General features: G+C 33.0%; 1 long non-coding RNA gene across 1 annotated transcript in view; it reads right to left on the bottom strand.

The window, feature by feature from the left end:
- LOC108493696 overlaps positions 1-19,055 on the bottom strand; it is a 54,352-nt gene that overhangs the window by 14,748 nt on the left and 20,549 nt on the right. The window contains exon 2 of the long non-coding RNA XR_001873562.1: positions 11,503-11,577. This is a non-coding gene — a long non-coding RNA (uncharacterized LOC108493696). The remainder of the gene's footprint in view (positions 1-11,502; positions 11,578-19,055) is intronic.

A 19,055-nucleotide genomic window follows, 5' to 3' on the forward strand; every position in this document is an offset into this window, starting at 1 on the left:
CTATGATAAAACTGCACATGCAATTCTCAGTTCTTCAATCTGAGTAAATGTAGCAGCTTAACAAAGAAAGTTTATGAATAGATTCCTTTCAGCAAAACACCTAGAAAAGTGCAAAATTTTATGTGTGTCATGAATTTGAAAAACTATGTAGGTTCTCCTCTGAGAATTCACATTATGTTTAATGCTCTGGTGTCTATTACCTTTACTCAAAGGCATGTTTGTTTAAAAAAACCACCATAAATGATAGGAAAGATGGGTACTTCAAAGTATCTTCAATGTTTAAGTACAGAAGGATCTAAAAAAATAGAAGTTATCTTCTATTCTCTCTATAATTTCCACAATGATTTAAAATGGCATTGAAAATGGCAATTAAAATACAAGTAGGACTTAAATTGCAGAAATTCATAGAATTTAGTATTTTTCCAGGAAACACCAATTACTAACTGGCTACAGAAACCCAGATGACAAAGTGATGTTTTAAGGATGTTTTATGTATATATATAACAATTTTTTCATCATAGTTTTTAACTGGTGATGTATTTTTAATGCAAAATAAATCTAAATGTGTCTTCAGCTATTTTTAAGATTTCTGATTAACTACAGTTAATTTTCAGTTTAAATGTTCAAGAGAATTCAAATAGTCTATAGTACTATTAACCCATTCAACAGCTTAATTATTGCAGTTTTATCTCTAGTTCCATTTGTTATTTTATTTCTTTATCTCATTCTTGGGATATGGAAATATTTATTTTTTTTTAATTCTAAAACAAATAAATATGGAAAAAATCATTGAAAGCACTGAAATATTACAGTCAAGAAGGATTTTGATTTTCAGACTGAATTAATTATATATTTTGGTTAATTTAAGGATTTAAAAAGATAACAGAAATGTATGTGTATGCAATTGAAACTCAGGTTTTGTTAACACAGAAATGTTTATAGGAAATTCAAATACTGAAGAGCATCAACATCTGGTACTAGGGAATATAAAAATTAATAAATTTTGATTTTTGCTTATAGTAATTTACAGTAGTGAAAGTTCAAACCAAATGGATTGGGATTTTATGTCTATGCTTTTTTTTTTTCAAACCAAAATAAACACTGGGACAACTGAAATATGTCTTTGTTTCAGAAGCATTTGATGTGGTTGTGGAAACCACTTCCCTTACAACTCGACCTTGTGAAATCACAAAGGGCCACACTCTCTATTTGCTTTAGCTTAAGACGAGGCATATGAGCTGAATGAATTCAGATGAACCACTGACTATGTTCTCTCATCAGAAAGGACTGATGAGTACTTTTTCCACACCCAGAAGGTGGGAAGGTGAAATAAGTAAAACTTTGGCAATGGCTGATGTTGCATATACTTTATCTCATTCAAAAAAAGACATAATGCACAAGTTCTGAAGGAAGCACTGAAAAAACAAGGTACGTGACAAACAGAAAAGCTTGCTAATGAATCACCCACTGTATGTTATTAAAATAAAACTAAGACCCTAATAAAGGACACCAAGAATAACAAAACTGCAATTAATTTAAGCTTTGTTCTCATTAAGCTCCCATAATTACACTTTCAAGATGAAATGTAATTATGTGGGGGTCAAGCCATTTGAAACATGATTTCTGTCACTGAAACTCTTTTAAGGAAGGTCAGACTGAGCATCTTAAATGTTAACAAGATACATACACATTTGCCTGGAAATGAACAAAAAAGGCCAAAATTCATAGCACAACTCCTTTCAAAAGGATTGCCGCAAAGATACTTTTTTTTTGCTTACAGTGTTGAATTTGGTTTGCATCCATTACATTTACAACAAAGATTGGAAAGAAAAAATATAAGCAAGGGGAAAAATAGATTCAGAATTTAACTCAATGATCTTAATGCTCCCACTGTAATACTGCATTTGAAACTCTACAAAGGAAACCCATTGAACTGTCTTGAATAGATTTTGCTGAATGAAAGATTAGATTCTCTTAATGGGCAGGAATTACTGAGAGGGCATTTCAGACTTGATTTGAAGCTGGGGAATGGATCAACGTCAGAAGAGTCAATCCTATCTTTCCTGTAGTCTTTAAAATTTGTAGCTTTATGCATTTGAAATGAAGACACAAGGAAAAGATGCCCTAGCGTTCCCCTAAACTTATAATTTCATGGTTCAATTCTAAATAAACAACACAAAAATAAAAGAACCTAAAATATTTAATTTAATTTGTCATTTAATTCTATTTAATTTGTCATATTTTAAAACATTTGTGTTCTCCTCCACAATTTTATTATTCTGTCAATACAACAGTAAGATGGTAGAATAAAAGTAAAATCTTACTGGTTTTATAGGTTCAACTTCTTTCTGTTATTACAGGTGAAATAACTCCATGCACCAAAGTGAACCATGCAGGCAATCAGGTCTAACCACCACAGGGGGAACATTTTCTACAGAACTATTCTATCTCTGACTCCTCCAGTCCTGATTCTCAAGGGAACCTTTTTAAAATACTTCCAAAAATGAACTTGGGAAATGAAGCTTTTATAGATCTGGAAGATAGAAATCTTGAATTCCATAGAATTAACATCAGTTTTTATATTCCAATACAATTCTCTCTCTGTTATACAAGTTCAGGAACCTCTTTTCTCTCTTTTCCAAGTGAGTTAACAATGTAACACTTATCTCCTCGATAACACACTTCTCTTTTCTGGTGTTGTTCTTCAATCCTTCCTCTCTCATTATCTAACACAGGCAGGTTAAGCTAAGAACGGTAGTGTCTTGTTTTTTCTCATTCTTGTCAAACCTCAGTAAAGTACTGTGAACTTGGAAGCTTTTTTTCGATCCAATTGTAGGGATGAGACTAAACAAACAAACCAAAACACAATCCCTTTCTTCTGGTAGATATTTTCTGTCTTGTATCTGTACTCCACGTGGCTGCAAGATCATGACTGCAACAACTGAAAACTAGTATAACTCAAAAAACATTGCAGATTTATTTAGTACCTCGATGCTATCCTAGGTAATAACTGGAATATAACCATGCAAAGAGAATATTGAAACCGTGCAAATGTTACTACAAGATCTTCAAGCAGTTGCTAATTTTTATTTTTGTATTTTATTTTGTATCTTGTGCCATTATAAAATGTGGAGTCTCAATGTTAAATATTCCAATCATTGATGCTATCATAGAATATAGTCCTGAAGTAATCTTAAAGGTTGTCTAGTACATATCCACTCATTCCGCATCAAGGCAGAACAAGCTCTACCTATGACATCCTGACAGAGGTGTATATAATTTGTTCTTATATTCTTTCACATTGGAGATTGAAGTTCTTTTGTGTATCTAGTCTACTGCTCTCATTGCTTTTCTCATTTAGCAGAAATTAACGTTAATGTAGGCATTTGTTTTCTTCCATTGTATTTCTGAAAGGGATTCTCAAATTTATCATAGTCCATAATAAATGGATGTGTCCAATGCAGTGTTAGAGAGGTCATCCCAGTGAAAAAAAGTCTCAAGGGGATTATTTTTGAGTGGTAGACTTACTTCTAAATACTTATTTTCAGCCCAAATAATTTTTTTATTTCTTTATTTGCAACACAGCTTTTTTGTGTCACAAAGTGTACAGCATAACAGGAAGCAGAGTGAATTGCAATTGAAAAAAGGGATTAAGAAAATGTAGAATAAGTTTCCTAGTTTCCTGGTTTCACAGGCAATTTCATATAACTGTGTGCCTCTGAGATCCAGTTGTGTCACTATTTTGGCAGTTTTTTGAGGGTTTGTGGTTTTTTTGAGCTGTTAAGTTTTACAAAGAATTTTAGTATTTATCCAGATACATGCCCTCCTGGGAGCAGCTATGACTATTCAGTCACATTGTTACATCGTCAACTTATGTACAGTGTCTGTCTGGAATTCAGGCTCTTTAAGATTACGCAGTTGAATACTTCCTTTTACAAAGCTTTGTTAAATGACTGCTGTACAATCTCATCCAGCAGAGACTGACAAGACTTGTATTTTTTCTAGCTGTCCATGCCTAAATTACATTTTGTGGGTTTTATTCTTTTTTGTTTTTTTTTTTTCTTTTTCAGGACAACTTGATTATTCTTTAGTATAGTATGATTAGAATTCTCCTATAATATGTCAGGCTATGTGGAATCAGAGAAAGACAGGACATGACTGAAAAAAAAAAAAAGAAGGAAAAAAAGAAAAAATAATACAGAAAATTAAAATAAAAATATAAATAAGGATAATAAAAAGTTGATTAGTGCCTTCTGTCTGGAGTGAGAGATCATCATCATGATACCATTGATCATGTTTTCATGAAGCCAGCTACAGTTTCCAGACAAATCATTGCATCTTTCGTAGATTAAAACAATATTTTAGATTGAATTGCTTTAGCTTATTAAAATATCACACAGTGTGGAAATACTTAGGGTAAAGAAAACAGACAGATGGCTCAGTAAATTAATCTATAAGCAGCAAGAGAGCATAAGGGTAGTTGCTGACATTGACTGAATGTTGTGGAACCTGGTAGAAAGATGACAGTTAATTAGCAGCAAACATATGAAGGTGAAAAAGGATGTGAAAGGGGATGAGATGGGTTAGGAACCTGTCATTTAAAGGAGGGTGAAAATTCATATTTGAGATTTATAATTGTATTTAAAATTTCCTACAATTTTTTTACATTTTGATTGAAAGCTCCGGTCAAACGCATTATGAAAACAGGAACACATCTCCAGTGTTGATCTACATTCTTTACTCCACTTTCAAATGCAGCCTCCATTTGAGACTGCTTTGAATTCTATTCACCAGTTGTAATCATAATGCAGTAAAATACATCATACAGAAAATAGAAAATAGGTCAGATGACGTTACAAGGTGCTTTGATTAAAACTGCTCTGAAACAGACATTTCCCTGTTCTTCCAAATTACTAAAGATTTTTTTTCTCTTACAGTGTTTCCAATTGCAATATATTTTTGGGTAATATATTAGTATAAATTTGTAATTCCAAAAGCTACACTATTATATTTATGGTAAACTGTATGCTGTGTTCCAAGCTGGATTGTATTCTTAGCTTTTAGCTCTGGAAGTCAAAACTTCTTGCTCTTTAAATGCTGACATTATTACAACTATAAAAATTACATTATTTATTTTTCATATATTTTAAAATAGATAATCCAAGTTCACTGACTTTTCTGGAGCTGTATAAATTCCTAATAGCTGAAGACTGGGAATAGAATGTTTTTAATTTATTTCACTTTCATTTCTGTAAACTTACTGAACCTGATTTTGAAAAAATCCTGAGCACTCCTTCAGGTGCTGAGTATCGCATTTACTTGAAATTTCACTTTTTATGGTCTTCTGATGAAGGAACTCAAAAAACCCAAAAAACCCAAAAAAACCAGCACATGAGCACAATTTAATATCTCCATGTATGATTTTAAAAAATCTTCCAAAATCTGTTAGTCTTTTATCCTATGACAATTCATATATAGAGACTAGAAATACGTGACAAAATGGTACATAAATGCCTATATTAAAAGTCAAGTATTCCCTTATTTGTTTTCTAGTGTTATTTGACACAACTTTTCTCCATTAATAGCCTAGTGGTGGCAATTTTTTATTATTTCCACTCAGTAGATTTAAAAGCAAAATAACCAAATATCTTACTACATCATATCTGGCAGAATGACTGATGTCAGAATCAGTTTGGTGTGTTGAATGGGATATGGGGTTCTTTGAGTGTTCTTTTGTGATAGAAATCTGCCTTAAGTGCTTCTCTTTGAAGTTTTCACTCCATTCAGAGACATCTCTGTATTTAATCTAGAAAAAAAATATTGCAAGTGTTTTCTTACTCATATTTACTGAGGCATGAAAAGTGAAATTTGTTAGGAAACTTGAGAACATAAATATTTTTTGCTTTAATCATATTACACCTCACTGTCTTTTATTCCATATGGTTATGGGTTGAATGTATATAATTTTACATTTTTCATTAGTCCATTTATGCCTCCATACCAAGACTTTCAAATCAAAAAGAATTTTTTTCTTTAAAGAATAAAAAGAAAAATGTAGTTTCCCAGGATCTTCTGAGATTTGTCATTGACATCCAGACTGACAAGGAGAAAACAAATCTTTGGCTCTGTTTCTGTTTTTAGCCTCTTATATTTGTAAAAGGTCACATTACAAAAACAGAAAGTAAGAGTATGTTTATGTATGATAAAGATTTTCATGTAAAAATGTTTGAAAAGACAAAGCATTTGACACTGGCTCATTGGTGATTTAAAATTTCTGATTTATTTATTCATTTTTCTTAGCCTGCACTTGACTTTAATTCTGTGCCCTTAAATCCAACTTTAAAGCCTGAGAAGAATTTAGCATGGTCCCATGGATCATATAGACATGGGAGAAATCAATTTGCAGCAGAAGCTAAAGACTGAATATTTAAGAGATGAGAAGGGAGGGAGACGATGGACTCTGGGACGTGTTCCACGAAAAAATGTTTGATGCTGAAACTCAGGTCCTGAAATGGCATGTGATAGTAAAGAAAAATATTTATAAAAGAAGGGATTGGAGGCATAGTAGTGGTTGGATGCTGATAATCATTCTATAGACTAAATAATACTTCACAGCTCTAAAAAAAATACTTTCTAATGCTAGGATATCTTTCATTAAATAGTGATTGTTAGACCTATTAAAAGTGGATCTGGTTGCAATAAATCACTGAGTATCTGAAAGCTTATGCTTATCTTTACATGTTTCCAGCTCTTCTTGTTTAGCAAAAAATACTGAATGTGATATTTTACAGTGCACTTCTAATTTAAAAGAGTAATAGATTAAAAACATCACCAGAAGAGAGTGTTTGTCCTCTGGAATGGTTTACACATTAGTGAACATAAAATATATAGCTTACTTCTACCTGTATAGGTATCTTAAGAAACCTAGGCTGTTATTTGGAAACAAAATCAGACCATTCTGCCTTTTTCATAGCCGTTGAATTTTGGGTAGCATAAAGGAGATGGAAACAAACATCTATGAGTGTCAAAAAGATAGCAGGAAAAAATTAATGGCATATTCTGGCCTGAGCCATGGCTGAGTGCTATTCTGATCCTTGTTCCTCCTCAGCTGAGTTCTTCAGGGCTCTGAGCGTAGATATAGAAAGGTATGTCTGGACCTGTGAATTCCTAGACCAGGAGCCACTGGTAAGTTCCTGAAAGTGAATCATGCTGACTTTCGGTGCAAAGTGTTTGTAAACGTTTCACAACTGTTAGTTCTATTAAACTTTACCTCTGGAACCGTGAAAAAGAGTAAGGAATTTCTTATGGCTAACACATATAGACCCTCATTTCTATGTGCTTACATAGCTGTCATCTACTTGAGGTACTGATTTATCTAAAAGGAGTTGGCATTGTGTATAATACATGACAACACAAAGATTAGAATGAGTGGAATACTCTTAAAATTAATGTTAGCTCATATCTGGAACTCTGTTTCCAGGTTTCTGATATTATTTCAATAATGTTTTACAAATGCATTTTTAAAGGTTTTTTACATAAATCTCATTGAGAAATTAGGTGTGGATTAGGATTTGGGAGCCCCAGCCCCCAAATCACACCCTTGGATTGGAAGGAATTATGCGTTCTTCACATTCTTCCTAAAAATCTTTTATAAATTCATTCCTTTAAATGGATTTTAGTTAGCAATGTTTACCTCATAAAACAAGTGCTTTGTATCCTCTGAAGACTAATTTGCACAAAAATTTACATATTCCTCAAGCTTAATGTGCCTACAGTTCTCTGTGCAGTAAGATACTGCGTGGTATAAATAAGTATACCTTAATAAGAGCTGCACTTTCTATTTCTGAAAATTTTTTATAACCTTGAATTATGACTTTACAGACATAATCCCTACAGATAGGAACTATTACCTTTGTTTTTTCTTTTCATCTTACTTCAAAATACCCTAAGTTTTAAAAAGGCCTCCAGGTTTTTTTTATAAAAGGAAGACACAGTCACACAGATACACACATGCATGTGCCTACACACACAGACACTTTGATTTTATATGGACTGTCCTAAAGAATCTGATTTGTTGAAGCCCTTAAGGTTTATCTCAAAAGTGCATTGAATACATTCCAAGGATCAAAAGATCTGGAATCTGAATATTGTTGTTCTCCTCTTGCAATTTTTAAAGAAGAGAAAGCATTCTGCTGTAATAGAACCAGTGGATGTTTCAAGGTCAGGTGGCCATCTCTAGCCTACCTTCTCTTTATCAGCAGTTTGTGGTTAAACAGAGGAATTAAACATCGTTTTCCCCCCTGGAAAATATATGATAACTTTTTCTTTATTTAGCTTGGCATAACTAAATTTGCTTATCACTTTTATATGGTTGCATATATAAAAGAATGTGAGAAATCTAATTCATTAGTTACTAACATAACTGAATCTGTCAGCTTTGAATACTATGTTATTTTAGAACACTAATCTACTAGTTTCAGACTAAGAATGCTTTTATTGTCAATATTTTGATTAATTTCATAATTTTAAATATTTTTTTTAATACATGGTCCAATTTACTAAATTGTTATTCAGACTCCTCAGTAGTTATTCCTTTTCCTCTTCTTTGATGGGAGGAAACACAGGAAGAGTTTAGTATTCACTATGCCTTCAGTTCTGTACTATTCAAGTTCTGCTCTCTCCATTTATGATATCAAAAATTCTTGGCTGATTTAGGAGCTGTTTATACATGTATTCCCAGTTTCATTCCATTATCTAAAATGCATTGATAACAAAAAGGCCTTCTTCCAAAAATTACCAGTGTCACCTTGATTTCCACAGGTGTTATTTAACAGTGATTGTACTTTTCCAGTTTTATTGTAGAACAAATTGCTCATGATCTCTGATGACATGCAGCTGCTAATGCAGGTGCATTTATAACACAGCCTAAGGAAATACAATGAATATTTGAAGCAATAAATCTCATTTTGATTTCTGTAAGAAGGATAATGTCAGCTCTTTTTCCTGTCCTTCATCTCTTCATCTGTCAAAGAGAATTTATAAATGCAATTATTTCAAAGGCACTTTAAATAAGAAAAGGAAATAGAGAAAAAAAAGGAGGTGACAGGTGACAATGACATCAGAATGAGAAAATACGGCAAATATTGTAACCAATATTTGAAAGGTGGAGTATTCTAGACTTGCTTTATCTTTTGAGATTCTCCTAGATGAGTCTATTATATGATTTTCCAGTAGCATTTGGAAAGTAATCCAAACAATCTTTTATCTTAGCTAGTACTGATTGGTTACTAATGTTTGAACAACTAATTTTCGTCTGCATATATGCTGATGTCTGCTCTGGCCATGTCAGCGGGAGCTGATGGAGGAGCCAATACCAGAAATCAGGGATGCCAGTGGTAGCTGCAAGATGGCTCGGCTTTAGTGTTCAGGAGGGCTCTGTGGTCATTTCACTGATGTTGGCCTTTAGCAGCAGAGACAATGACAGTAAACATGTTCTGAGAGAAGATGCTAATTGGCATGTCCAGTTGAATTACCCTCTTGGTTTCCTGGTGTAGAACTTCCCCGGAGCATTGAAAATGCCCTTCACTGCAGACTGTTGCACAAAAAGAGGCTGACACACAACGCAGCTGAGGCTACAAATGCACAGTCAGCTTGTTATAAATGTCTTGCTCATTCTTATTATAAGTAAATAAAAAAGCACTGAATGGTTTTGAATAATTTTGTAACAGGCTTTAAGAAAAATTTTCACTGTTAATCACCTTTCTAGTCAAAATTACACTATTTCAGTCCTGAGAACTAAGGATGGGTAGGGAATAGTGCAGTGTGGCCTTTCCATCACAAAGCATTGCAGAAGCCCTCTCAGTGCACAGCAACTGACATAAGAATAACATCTTCCTTTGACTCCTCTCTCAGGAAGCAGTTGCTTTGGTGGTTTTTAACTCCAATCATACATAAAGAAAAATCTAATGTCATGTACCTCATTAAATTAATATTCAGCAAAGGTTGACTATATTAATGAAACTTTGAACATTTATTCTCTTTCTTTAAAGATTTTTGTTTCTTCTTAAAGGAGGCATATGAAAATTAAAGTCAATAAACTCATTACGATATGAAGACATTCTTTTTCAAAGAATCATCTTCTATTTATTTTTTTGGGTTTTTTTTATTTATATGAGCTTTTAAAGATACTCGGGATGGTGCATTTTACAGGAGAGTCCTTATAATATAATTTAAAGAGCAGATTAAAGGAATTGATTTCTACAGTGGGACTAATCTCAATTAACATTAACTTTCTCCAGTTAAGAGCTATGAGAAGTTTTTCGCTCTCAGTTTATTATCCAAGTTCCCAATATATTCAACAGAACTCTAAAAATCACCTTCAAATAGCAAGGCTTTTCTGCTACAGATATTACCTTTGTGTATTGTTTTCCTTAGATCTGAGTTTTCTAATAAGAAGGCAACTTACAGGGTTCTACCATGTCCCTGGGCCAAGGTGGTCTCATTATGCTGTAGTGCACACGCACCAGGTTAATGGCATCGACTTGAGTTAAAGATTTGTCTCAGTATGCAGAAGTCCACAGACAAAAATTCATCATTTGACACACCAAAATACAAGACACTACATGTGTTTACAGATTACTTATGTGGTTAAAAAAATCCTGTTGAAAAATATAAAAGGTCAGAGATGCTCTACTTGAAGCACTTCAGACTTAAGGAAATTTATTAGGGAGCACCCCTCTAGTATATTTTGTTAGGATAAACTAAAGTTCCTCCATTTCATATCTTATGTTTAGGTGGTATTTTATCTTCCTCTGATTCACAAACATTTCATTCACTCTCTTTATTTTACTGTTAGGTAACTGATAAACAGAAAGGATAAACTGTGCTAATGATTTATGAATTAGTCTGTGATAGATCTCAATGGCAATTATTCATCTAAATATCTTTGAGGATCTGGGCCTCATCATTTCATTGTTTGTAATTCTCTGTTCTGACATTACTTTAAAGTTATCTGATTGCTGTTCACTGCTGAGGAACCTGAATGTTTTTCTCTTAAACAGTAACAAAGATGTGTCTGATCCTCACAATCTGTTATTGGAAGTACACCAGGACTACTTTGCCATTTGAGCAATTGCAGTTCAATTCTGAAGTGTTTCCATTTGGGTGAGGTACTGATAATTGTCTGCTAAATAGAAACCTCTGAAAAAGAGGTAACAAAACTCTCCAAGTCTAAGAGTGCTATGAAGCTGTAAATAGAGACACTGCTACTGTCAGTTATGATATTGGAGTTAAAATAAGAGTGAAAATACGGTGGTATCCTAAGATAATGCAATACATTTCCTATATGGCACAGCTTGATACAAAATGAGGAGCAGAGCAGTGAGAGACTTATTGAAAAAGCTGCTAAGAGAGAAACATGCAATGGCAAGTGGGAAAAGCACTATTAAGCCAGGTGAGAAAAGCACTGCATTGCATTATAGTATGAAGTGGTTGCTTACTTACATGTACAGCTGTGTTGTTATACCATCAGTAGAGAAGAAGGAAGATTCATGGTCTTGTTTCCTTATCTTCATGTAACTGGTAAAAGTTGTGTGTATTAGATAAAATAGTTAAAACCACAGACAGCAGAATTTAAGATTTTCAAGCTGGAATCAGGACAGCTGACGTGGTAAAAGAGTGTAAGATCATAATAATTACTGTGTTTTCTCTTTTGTCAATATTATTATTTACCAGCCTTTTTTTTTCCCATTTCACTCATTTAAAACCTACAATATATTTCTAGTTGATAGAATTTAATGGTCATAATATAATGATTTCTGAGCTTTGACTATCTCACCAAATAAATTCACAAAAATAAACATTGGAAATATATTTGAAGAAATTTTCCTAGAAATATTTTAAGTCATGAAAAATGAAAAAATCCCAACCCACATGTATGGCAAGATTTTGATTTTCTTTTTCAAGAGTATTCAGTATCTGGAGTCTGAAGAAGGAAAGCTGGATTCATATGACCAAGTGTAGCTTTTTAGGGAGACTCAATAATAACATATGTATATTCATAAGGAAAAATATTCATTTAATTCATCAGGAGGAGGGTAATTACCTCAGTATGCAGATTTTTGCAAAATCTTATTCAGTCACAAATTATCTTCATCTATATTTAGCTCAGATATGATAAATCCACTGAGCTTACACATTTAAATAACATTTGGAAAAAAAATAAACTTTCAATAGGCAGTTAAACAAAAGGACTACAATTATCACCATATATATGACCGAGGTAGATATCAAGTTACTAAAAATAATTCTGGTGAGATATATCACCCTTTAATATTACTTCTGATTGCTATAGCAATTAATGTCACAAATCTGTACACTCTCAATATAGTTTTCTATGAAAATCTCTAAAACTATGTAGGTGTTTCCTTTTTCCATTATTTTTTCATTTTTTTTATGCCACTGTATTTCATATTTAAGGAACTGCATTTCTGTGAATATTTAGGAAAATTAAAATCTGAATCCAATTTTGAAAAAGGACTTTTAATTACATAAGAAAACATTTTCTTACGATTCAATAAAGTCTCACTTGAGCTAGTTATTATAGGGACTGAAAGTAGTTCAGCTGTGCTAAAAAGAAACTAGAATCAGTGACCTACTCAAACATTTTCTCACTTTCTTGAGTAGATTTTGTAGTAGTGACTATTGTGAAGACACAACCTGTAAGCACTTTTTAAAGCCTGTTTAGCTTTTCCAGGTGTCTTTGAAAAATTGGTGCTGAACTGTGTTTTATGTTAACTTAATTTGTTCAGAATTCCAGATACAAAGAGCAATGCACAGTTGTACACTGCACATTTTATATGTTTTAATTAAAACATTTTCATGAGGATGTAGGTGCTTTACTACAATAAATCTTGGAAAGAAATATTATTGATAACTTAGAAAAACAGTAAACTTCAGTAACACAGGGATTCCAGTGCCATTCATTTCACTGATTGTTTTTAAATAACAACTCCAAACTATTAATTGATAAAACTAGTTCCATAAATTGGTGCTCTGAGCCAGGATGTGTTAGAGGTTGCCAAAAATGTCCCAAAGGCATGATGCTCACAAAGTGCAAAGGCATTCTGTGTTCCCATTCCAAACTTTCATAAGATTATGAGAATTATGGTAATATTACACACACAAAAAAAGTGCTATCTAGTCTCCAGTGTTTGCAATCACAGTCATTACTTACTCACACTATTGGCTACTGCACAAAATTATGATAAAAAGAATGGATCTTACAGAGCAAACAGATCACATTAGTGTAAATTTGAGTCACATAAGCAGAAATGTTAACTTTAAGAAAACTACTGGTTTCATGCTTAGAATCAAGACTCACTTCTGTACCTGCAGTTGTGGACCACAATGGAGATAATCTGATAACTCTGAATGTACTGAGCTCTTTAAGATATTACAAATTTTATTCTGTAAACTGTGTTCATTATTTATTCATAATATTGTTTTCTTTTCTTTTTTTTTCTTTTTTTTTTTCAAACAGTGAAGAAAAAGGCACAAAAGTTTTTAGAACTATTTCAGTGTCTTGGAACATGAATTCTAAGAGGTTTACAAATTTTTTGTGACAACCTGAATATTTCTGAGGAGCACCTAAATAAGAATGTATAATGCAATAAAATACCTGTAACTGCTGAAAAGGAGAGCATATAAAGAAAGAAAATGCATATTTCATCTAAATTGTTCATAGGGCTTTTTATTCTGTCAAATATGACTGATATGATTTGACTGATATAAATTATTATTGATTTCCAGGCTCTGAGAAATCTTTTAGGTCCTGAAAAAAGATTTTAACCCTTTTTGGGTTTTAAATATTATTTTTATATTATCTTTTACAGAAGGTTTTATAAAGTTATTCATTTCATTATCTCATAATAATGACTATAGTTAAACAGTACATTTACAGAAGATGACAAGGAACTGCCTCATTAGAAAGAATTTTATGTCCAGAAATAAGGCCCAAATCCATACAAACTTTGCTATATATATCAATGTCAGTAAAAATCCAATTTAACACAGATAAGTGAATGCATTTGATAGAATTTTTGTCAGGAAAAGCTAAATAATCTAAAAGATTTAGGTTCATAGACCTTCTAATGACTTATAAAAAGGTGTGATTAAAAGGATCTCCAAAGATTACCTTCTCTAAAGCTTTTTGCATATGCAGACTCCTATATTCAGGACTGTAAAGGTATCATGCAGGGATGCTCACAACATAATGCAACGCTTTTATTTAATCCATAATGGATCACATCATAACCTGCTCTAGTAATTAATATTCAATAGACTGGCAGACGCGGAGGCACCAGGCTCTGGATCACTTGCATGTGTGGACTATTTTCTGCAAGACAATTGAGTATTACTTGTTCCTCTTTGAAGCCATGTGGGAGGAAAAGCAAGCTGAAGCATCAGTGCAAGCATTCCTTCCCAAGGAAAGTCATTAACACATCCGGTCTGTTAACTACAAATCTTGGGAGTTAATTGAACAAATATACACAAAGATGTAATGTGCTTGAAGAGATAGGGTCTTTAAGCTCTAAAACTGGCCATGTTTAGCTTTATTCCTGCTGCAAGAGAATAGTAACTTGAAGTTCATGTCAGTCTCGTGACCTATGAAAATCCACGGGAACTTTTCCATTGACTTCATTGTATCTTGGATGGGTCCCCTCTTACTCTGATTATATAAGTACACAAACTTTTAAACATTGCTGTGAAGCAGCATCTTCTTTACGTAAATTCTGTAATGGCAAACCCAATGTTTATAGTAGATCTTAAAGGCAATGGCTGACAATATGTAACCCATGTAAGACAAAAAACCCCTGCAGATCAAAATAAGAATTTCAAAAGAAAATCTGTGCTCCAGAAGGAAATTTGGCCATTGTACTAGAAATCAGCAGAGAAAGGGTTAAATACAACTTATGTTACTCTTTGAAACATCAATGTGTGACATTTCACAGCAGTTAGCATGCCCAGATGCCCCCAGGGCTCAGCTCGTCCCTCCTCCATTCTCCACTGCGCTTTGAACAGTAAGACACCGCTAACAGGCAGCTAGCCCATGTGCTTTTGAGCCACTTTGCAGTAAAAAAGAGCAACACATGAGCTGGACTTACGTCAAATCCTTTCTGGAAATCTGAACATGTGATGTCCATTGAATTCCATTTTTGTCTCCTGTGGTAGTCTTGTCTTCAAAGAAACCTAACCAGATGGTGCAACTTGCCTTTTCTTTCTTAGAGGACATCAGTCTTTGCTCACACTGTGTATTTCTAAGTGTTTTTCCTGTTTTGATCTCTGAGAAAGACTTTGTAAGACACTTCCTGCAAGTGAAGTTTAACGACATTCTCAGATATGTTCTAACTCTTTTGTTAGTCTATGGCTCCGTGATAACTACCTGAACCTACTGAACTTCAACTAAGACATCTTGAAAAAGTAATACATACAGAAGCTTCCCTGTAACTCTGGTCCTAAATCTCAGCTCACCATGGGTAAATAATAATGACTTTCATTATTAAGAGCATTTTTAAGCCCTAAGATCCCAAAGGTTTTGCAAACTATTGTCCGGATTCTTCAGTCATCTATTTCAACAGGTAGAGGACAAAGTTCTACTACCATAGATGGTAGCTTCTGGCATCGCAGAAATCACAGATGGGACAAAATTTTTCAGGTACAAAGTAGAATAAAATATATGGTTAGGAATAAATTCATGTTGTCATCATTTTAGAAAATTCTGGTGCAATTTGTTCAGCAACTCAAACATCGTCATTCAAACTACATTTTGACAGAAGAGTAGAAGTCAAGACTCCAACAACATTTAAACAGAACCCCAGTAGATTTTGAATGAGCATTAGTCTCTGAACCTATTTTTATATGTATTTCCTATGGTTCATAAATGCATGACCAGTGTAGACTCTGTTCTATACTGCTGGATTACTGTTACTACCTCAAAGAGCAATTACATATTCTTGTAATATTTTCTGTTCAGATACCACCCAGACCAAACACTTTTTAGTCTTTAAGAGCGCAAAACAATGCTGAAAGTTGTGCTTGATCATGCTATATTCGTTCCTGACAGCATAAGAACAATAATAGCAGTGAAATTTTCTAGCAACTGCTTCCATATCTCTTTTGGAAGTAATAGTCTTTCAGGGGGTAATTTATATTGTGTTTGTTTCTCTTCAGTCAAAAAACAAAAATTGTCTGTGTGGACTTAGGGTGAAATCAGTTTGTGGAGGAAAATGAATCCCTTTCTTTCAGGTACTATAAATAAGTGTATATTTTATGCCTGTGTTTTATATTATGCCATAACAATGTAATCTCTTACAGATATAACAGAGAAAATTCTGCAGTAAAGCTATATTATTTGTTGCTGACGTATCACATCTAAAACAATATTTCACTGTAAGGTAGGAATTACTCAACAGATAACAAGTTAATATATTTTCAATGAATAATTTGAAAGTTATGGCCTTTTAGTCTCTTTGGAATCTAACAATAAGTAGTACATGATATTGCTATTTTTATTCACCGTAGTTGGTAATTATAAATAAATAAATAAGAGTTTTTGCATTAGTCATGTCATGAGCCATGCCATTTCTCTTATTTGTTAGGTTACTAATGGCACACGATATAGCTTCTCCTCTAGAAATGAACAAATGAGATTATTTGATAAAAATACAACCAATGATAACAGAGAATAAACACTATTTATTTATGCACAAAGGCCTTTGATTGTAGACAAATATAGGTGATCAGAAAAAAAGTACTGAGAAAAATTTTCTCTATTTCCCATTATGACAGTTTGCACAGTACAGCTATAAGAGATGGGTGGCAGCTTTGGTGAGTGAGAAGAAAGTTGTAAAAAGATTAACTGAAGAACATGTTAAATTTCAGTTGCCTCAATATGAGCTTGAGAGGACTTACATTTAACTTACTGTTCTAATTTAGGAACTTTACCTTCAGTTCATCTCTCAGCTGTAGAAATTTTATAAATCTTGAAATGTATTTCCATTTAGTGAACAATCTTTTATTTCTTATCTGTGAATAAAACACAATCAATAATGTATATTTTCTTCTAATCTTTGCCTTTCTAGTCTAATTGTCTGAGACAAAGGCATTGTGATATGTAAAGCATATCTAGTTCAATACAGTGTTTGACTTGGTGGAAGAACTTGTGAGCAGTGATCAAACTAATGCTTGTTATAAAATACAGTATGGAAATTGTTTGTATTTTACTCTATTAATAGACACTTTCATATTGTCACCAGATAGTTGATTTTTATTAACTGAAAACTGTGCAGTTTCAGTCATTTCAGTTCAAATATTATAAGCTGAAAACTAAGAATGTATACAAGTTCCTGTAGCAATTAAAAAAAGACAAACACAATCCACTTTCTTTCCAATAATTCTTTTATCCCTATGGTTATGTATTGGGACAAAAAGAGAGTAAGAAGATGAGAATAAAGACATCCTGAACCATGCAATATGTATAATTGCTTTTGGATTTTCACCTAGCAAAAATTTATGATTTATAATTTCTTTGTCATCCAGGCCTGGAGGGAATACATGGAAAACCTATGTAAAAAAAGCCTATTTTACATATGTTTCTGAGGGATGAACAAGCACTATTTTATGGAGAGATTGTTTAGTTAAGCTAGAGAGTTATGTGTAAGCATACATTCTTCTTTTTCTGCCTAAAATAACTAAGGAGATTGAGTGTTTCAGAGAATAAATTCCAGATGAAAGATGTTTAAGTTATGTGTTGCTTTACACAGATACATAAAGTTGTAAAAAAAACCACTTTTTTTTTCTAGACAGAGGTTATTCTTAGTTCATCAGGTACAATGCCTTACTTCCATTATTGACCAACACCTGTTTATTCAAAAGAGAGAAACAGTTGCTTACTGCCTACTAAGCCAAGTGTGCTTGCCACATACAGACATTCATTCTTGTCTCTTCCCGATCAATTTATATCTTCAATTTATGTCCCTTTATGTCCTATATTTTCTTTTGCATATTATTGCTAAGAGCAAATATCTGATAGAAAACCATAAATATGTATCTTTCAAAAAATGAAATGTTTAGACACAAAGAAAAAGGAAAGAAAAAATTAAAATTATACCCTGCTTTTCAACATGTATTTTGAAACAATCATACTTATGGTTAACTGAAACTTTCATCTTTAGCACATCATCCCTACTGTAATTCCATGAAAGTCTGATAAAGCTGCTAATCATAAATGATTTCCTAACAGTTTCTGATGGAGCATTTCCGTTTAAATATGGTAGAAGATATTAACAGACAAATAGAATACATTTCTAGCTGATCATCAAGTAAATTAGCACTAGCCATAAGTATAGTTATCTAAAAGTCTGCTTGCCTGCTTTTTGGTTTGTTCATCATCTGTTGTCAATTTGTTATATGACAGATGTGTCATATAATAAAGGCTTGTTTAAATTTGGTTTGTTATAACAAAAATAGTGGGTAGTAGATATTTCCAATGTTTTCTGTCATGATTCAGATAAGAATATAATAATGGCTGTAGTGAGTTAATCATTCTGCTCCAATAGTGTCATGTAGTCCAATAGCTGTAAGCAGGTGACAATACTATGACAAAAAAAGGAAACCATATATTAATAGCAATTTCTAATAATACTCTTCTAACTATTTTCCCAGTACTACTTTTCCAAGTACTTTTACCTCAAGACACACGTGGGGAGATTTTCAAGTAATTGATTTCATAATCCTGTTCAGTTCTGTTCAGTGCTCCTTGCCTCCATCAAAACTTTCAGCAGCTACACTATCCTTTACTCAGAGTGAAGCAAAATACAAGTAAGCCAAGCCAAAAGATTCATATAAAGGTTTATTAACTCATATAAAAAAGTTTTCAGTGACAGAATATATTCTGTCTTATATGCCTAGTCAAAAAGGCAGTTCCTGTAACTGTGACCCAAAGTATAGCACATGACCAAGTAATACTAATTTCTCAATACCTCTTAAATGAGCAT

The sequence above is a fragment of the Lepidothrix coronata genome, unplaced genomic scaffold (genome assembly GCF_001604755.1).
Source record: "Lepidothrix coronata isolate B3197 unplaced genomic scaffold, Lepidothrix_coronata-1.0 Scaffold1, whole genome shotgun sequence".
Lineage (NCBI taxonomy): Eukaryota > Metazoa > Chordata > Aves > Passeriformes > Pipridae > Lepidothrix > Lepidothrix coronata.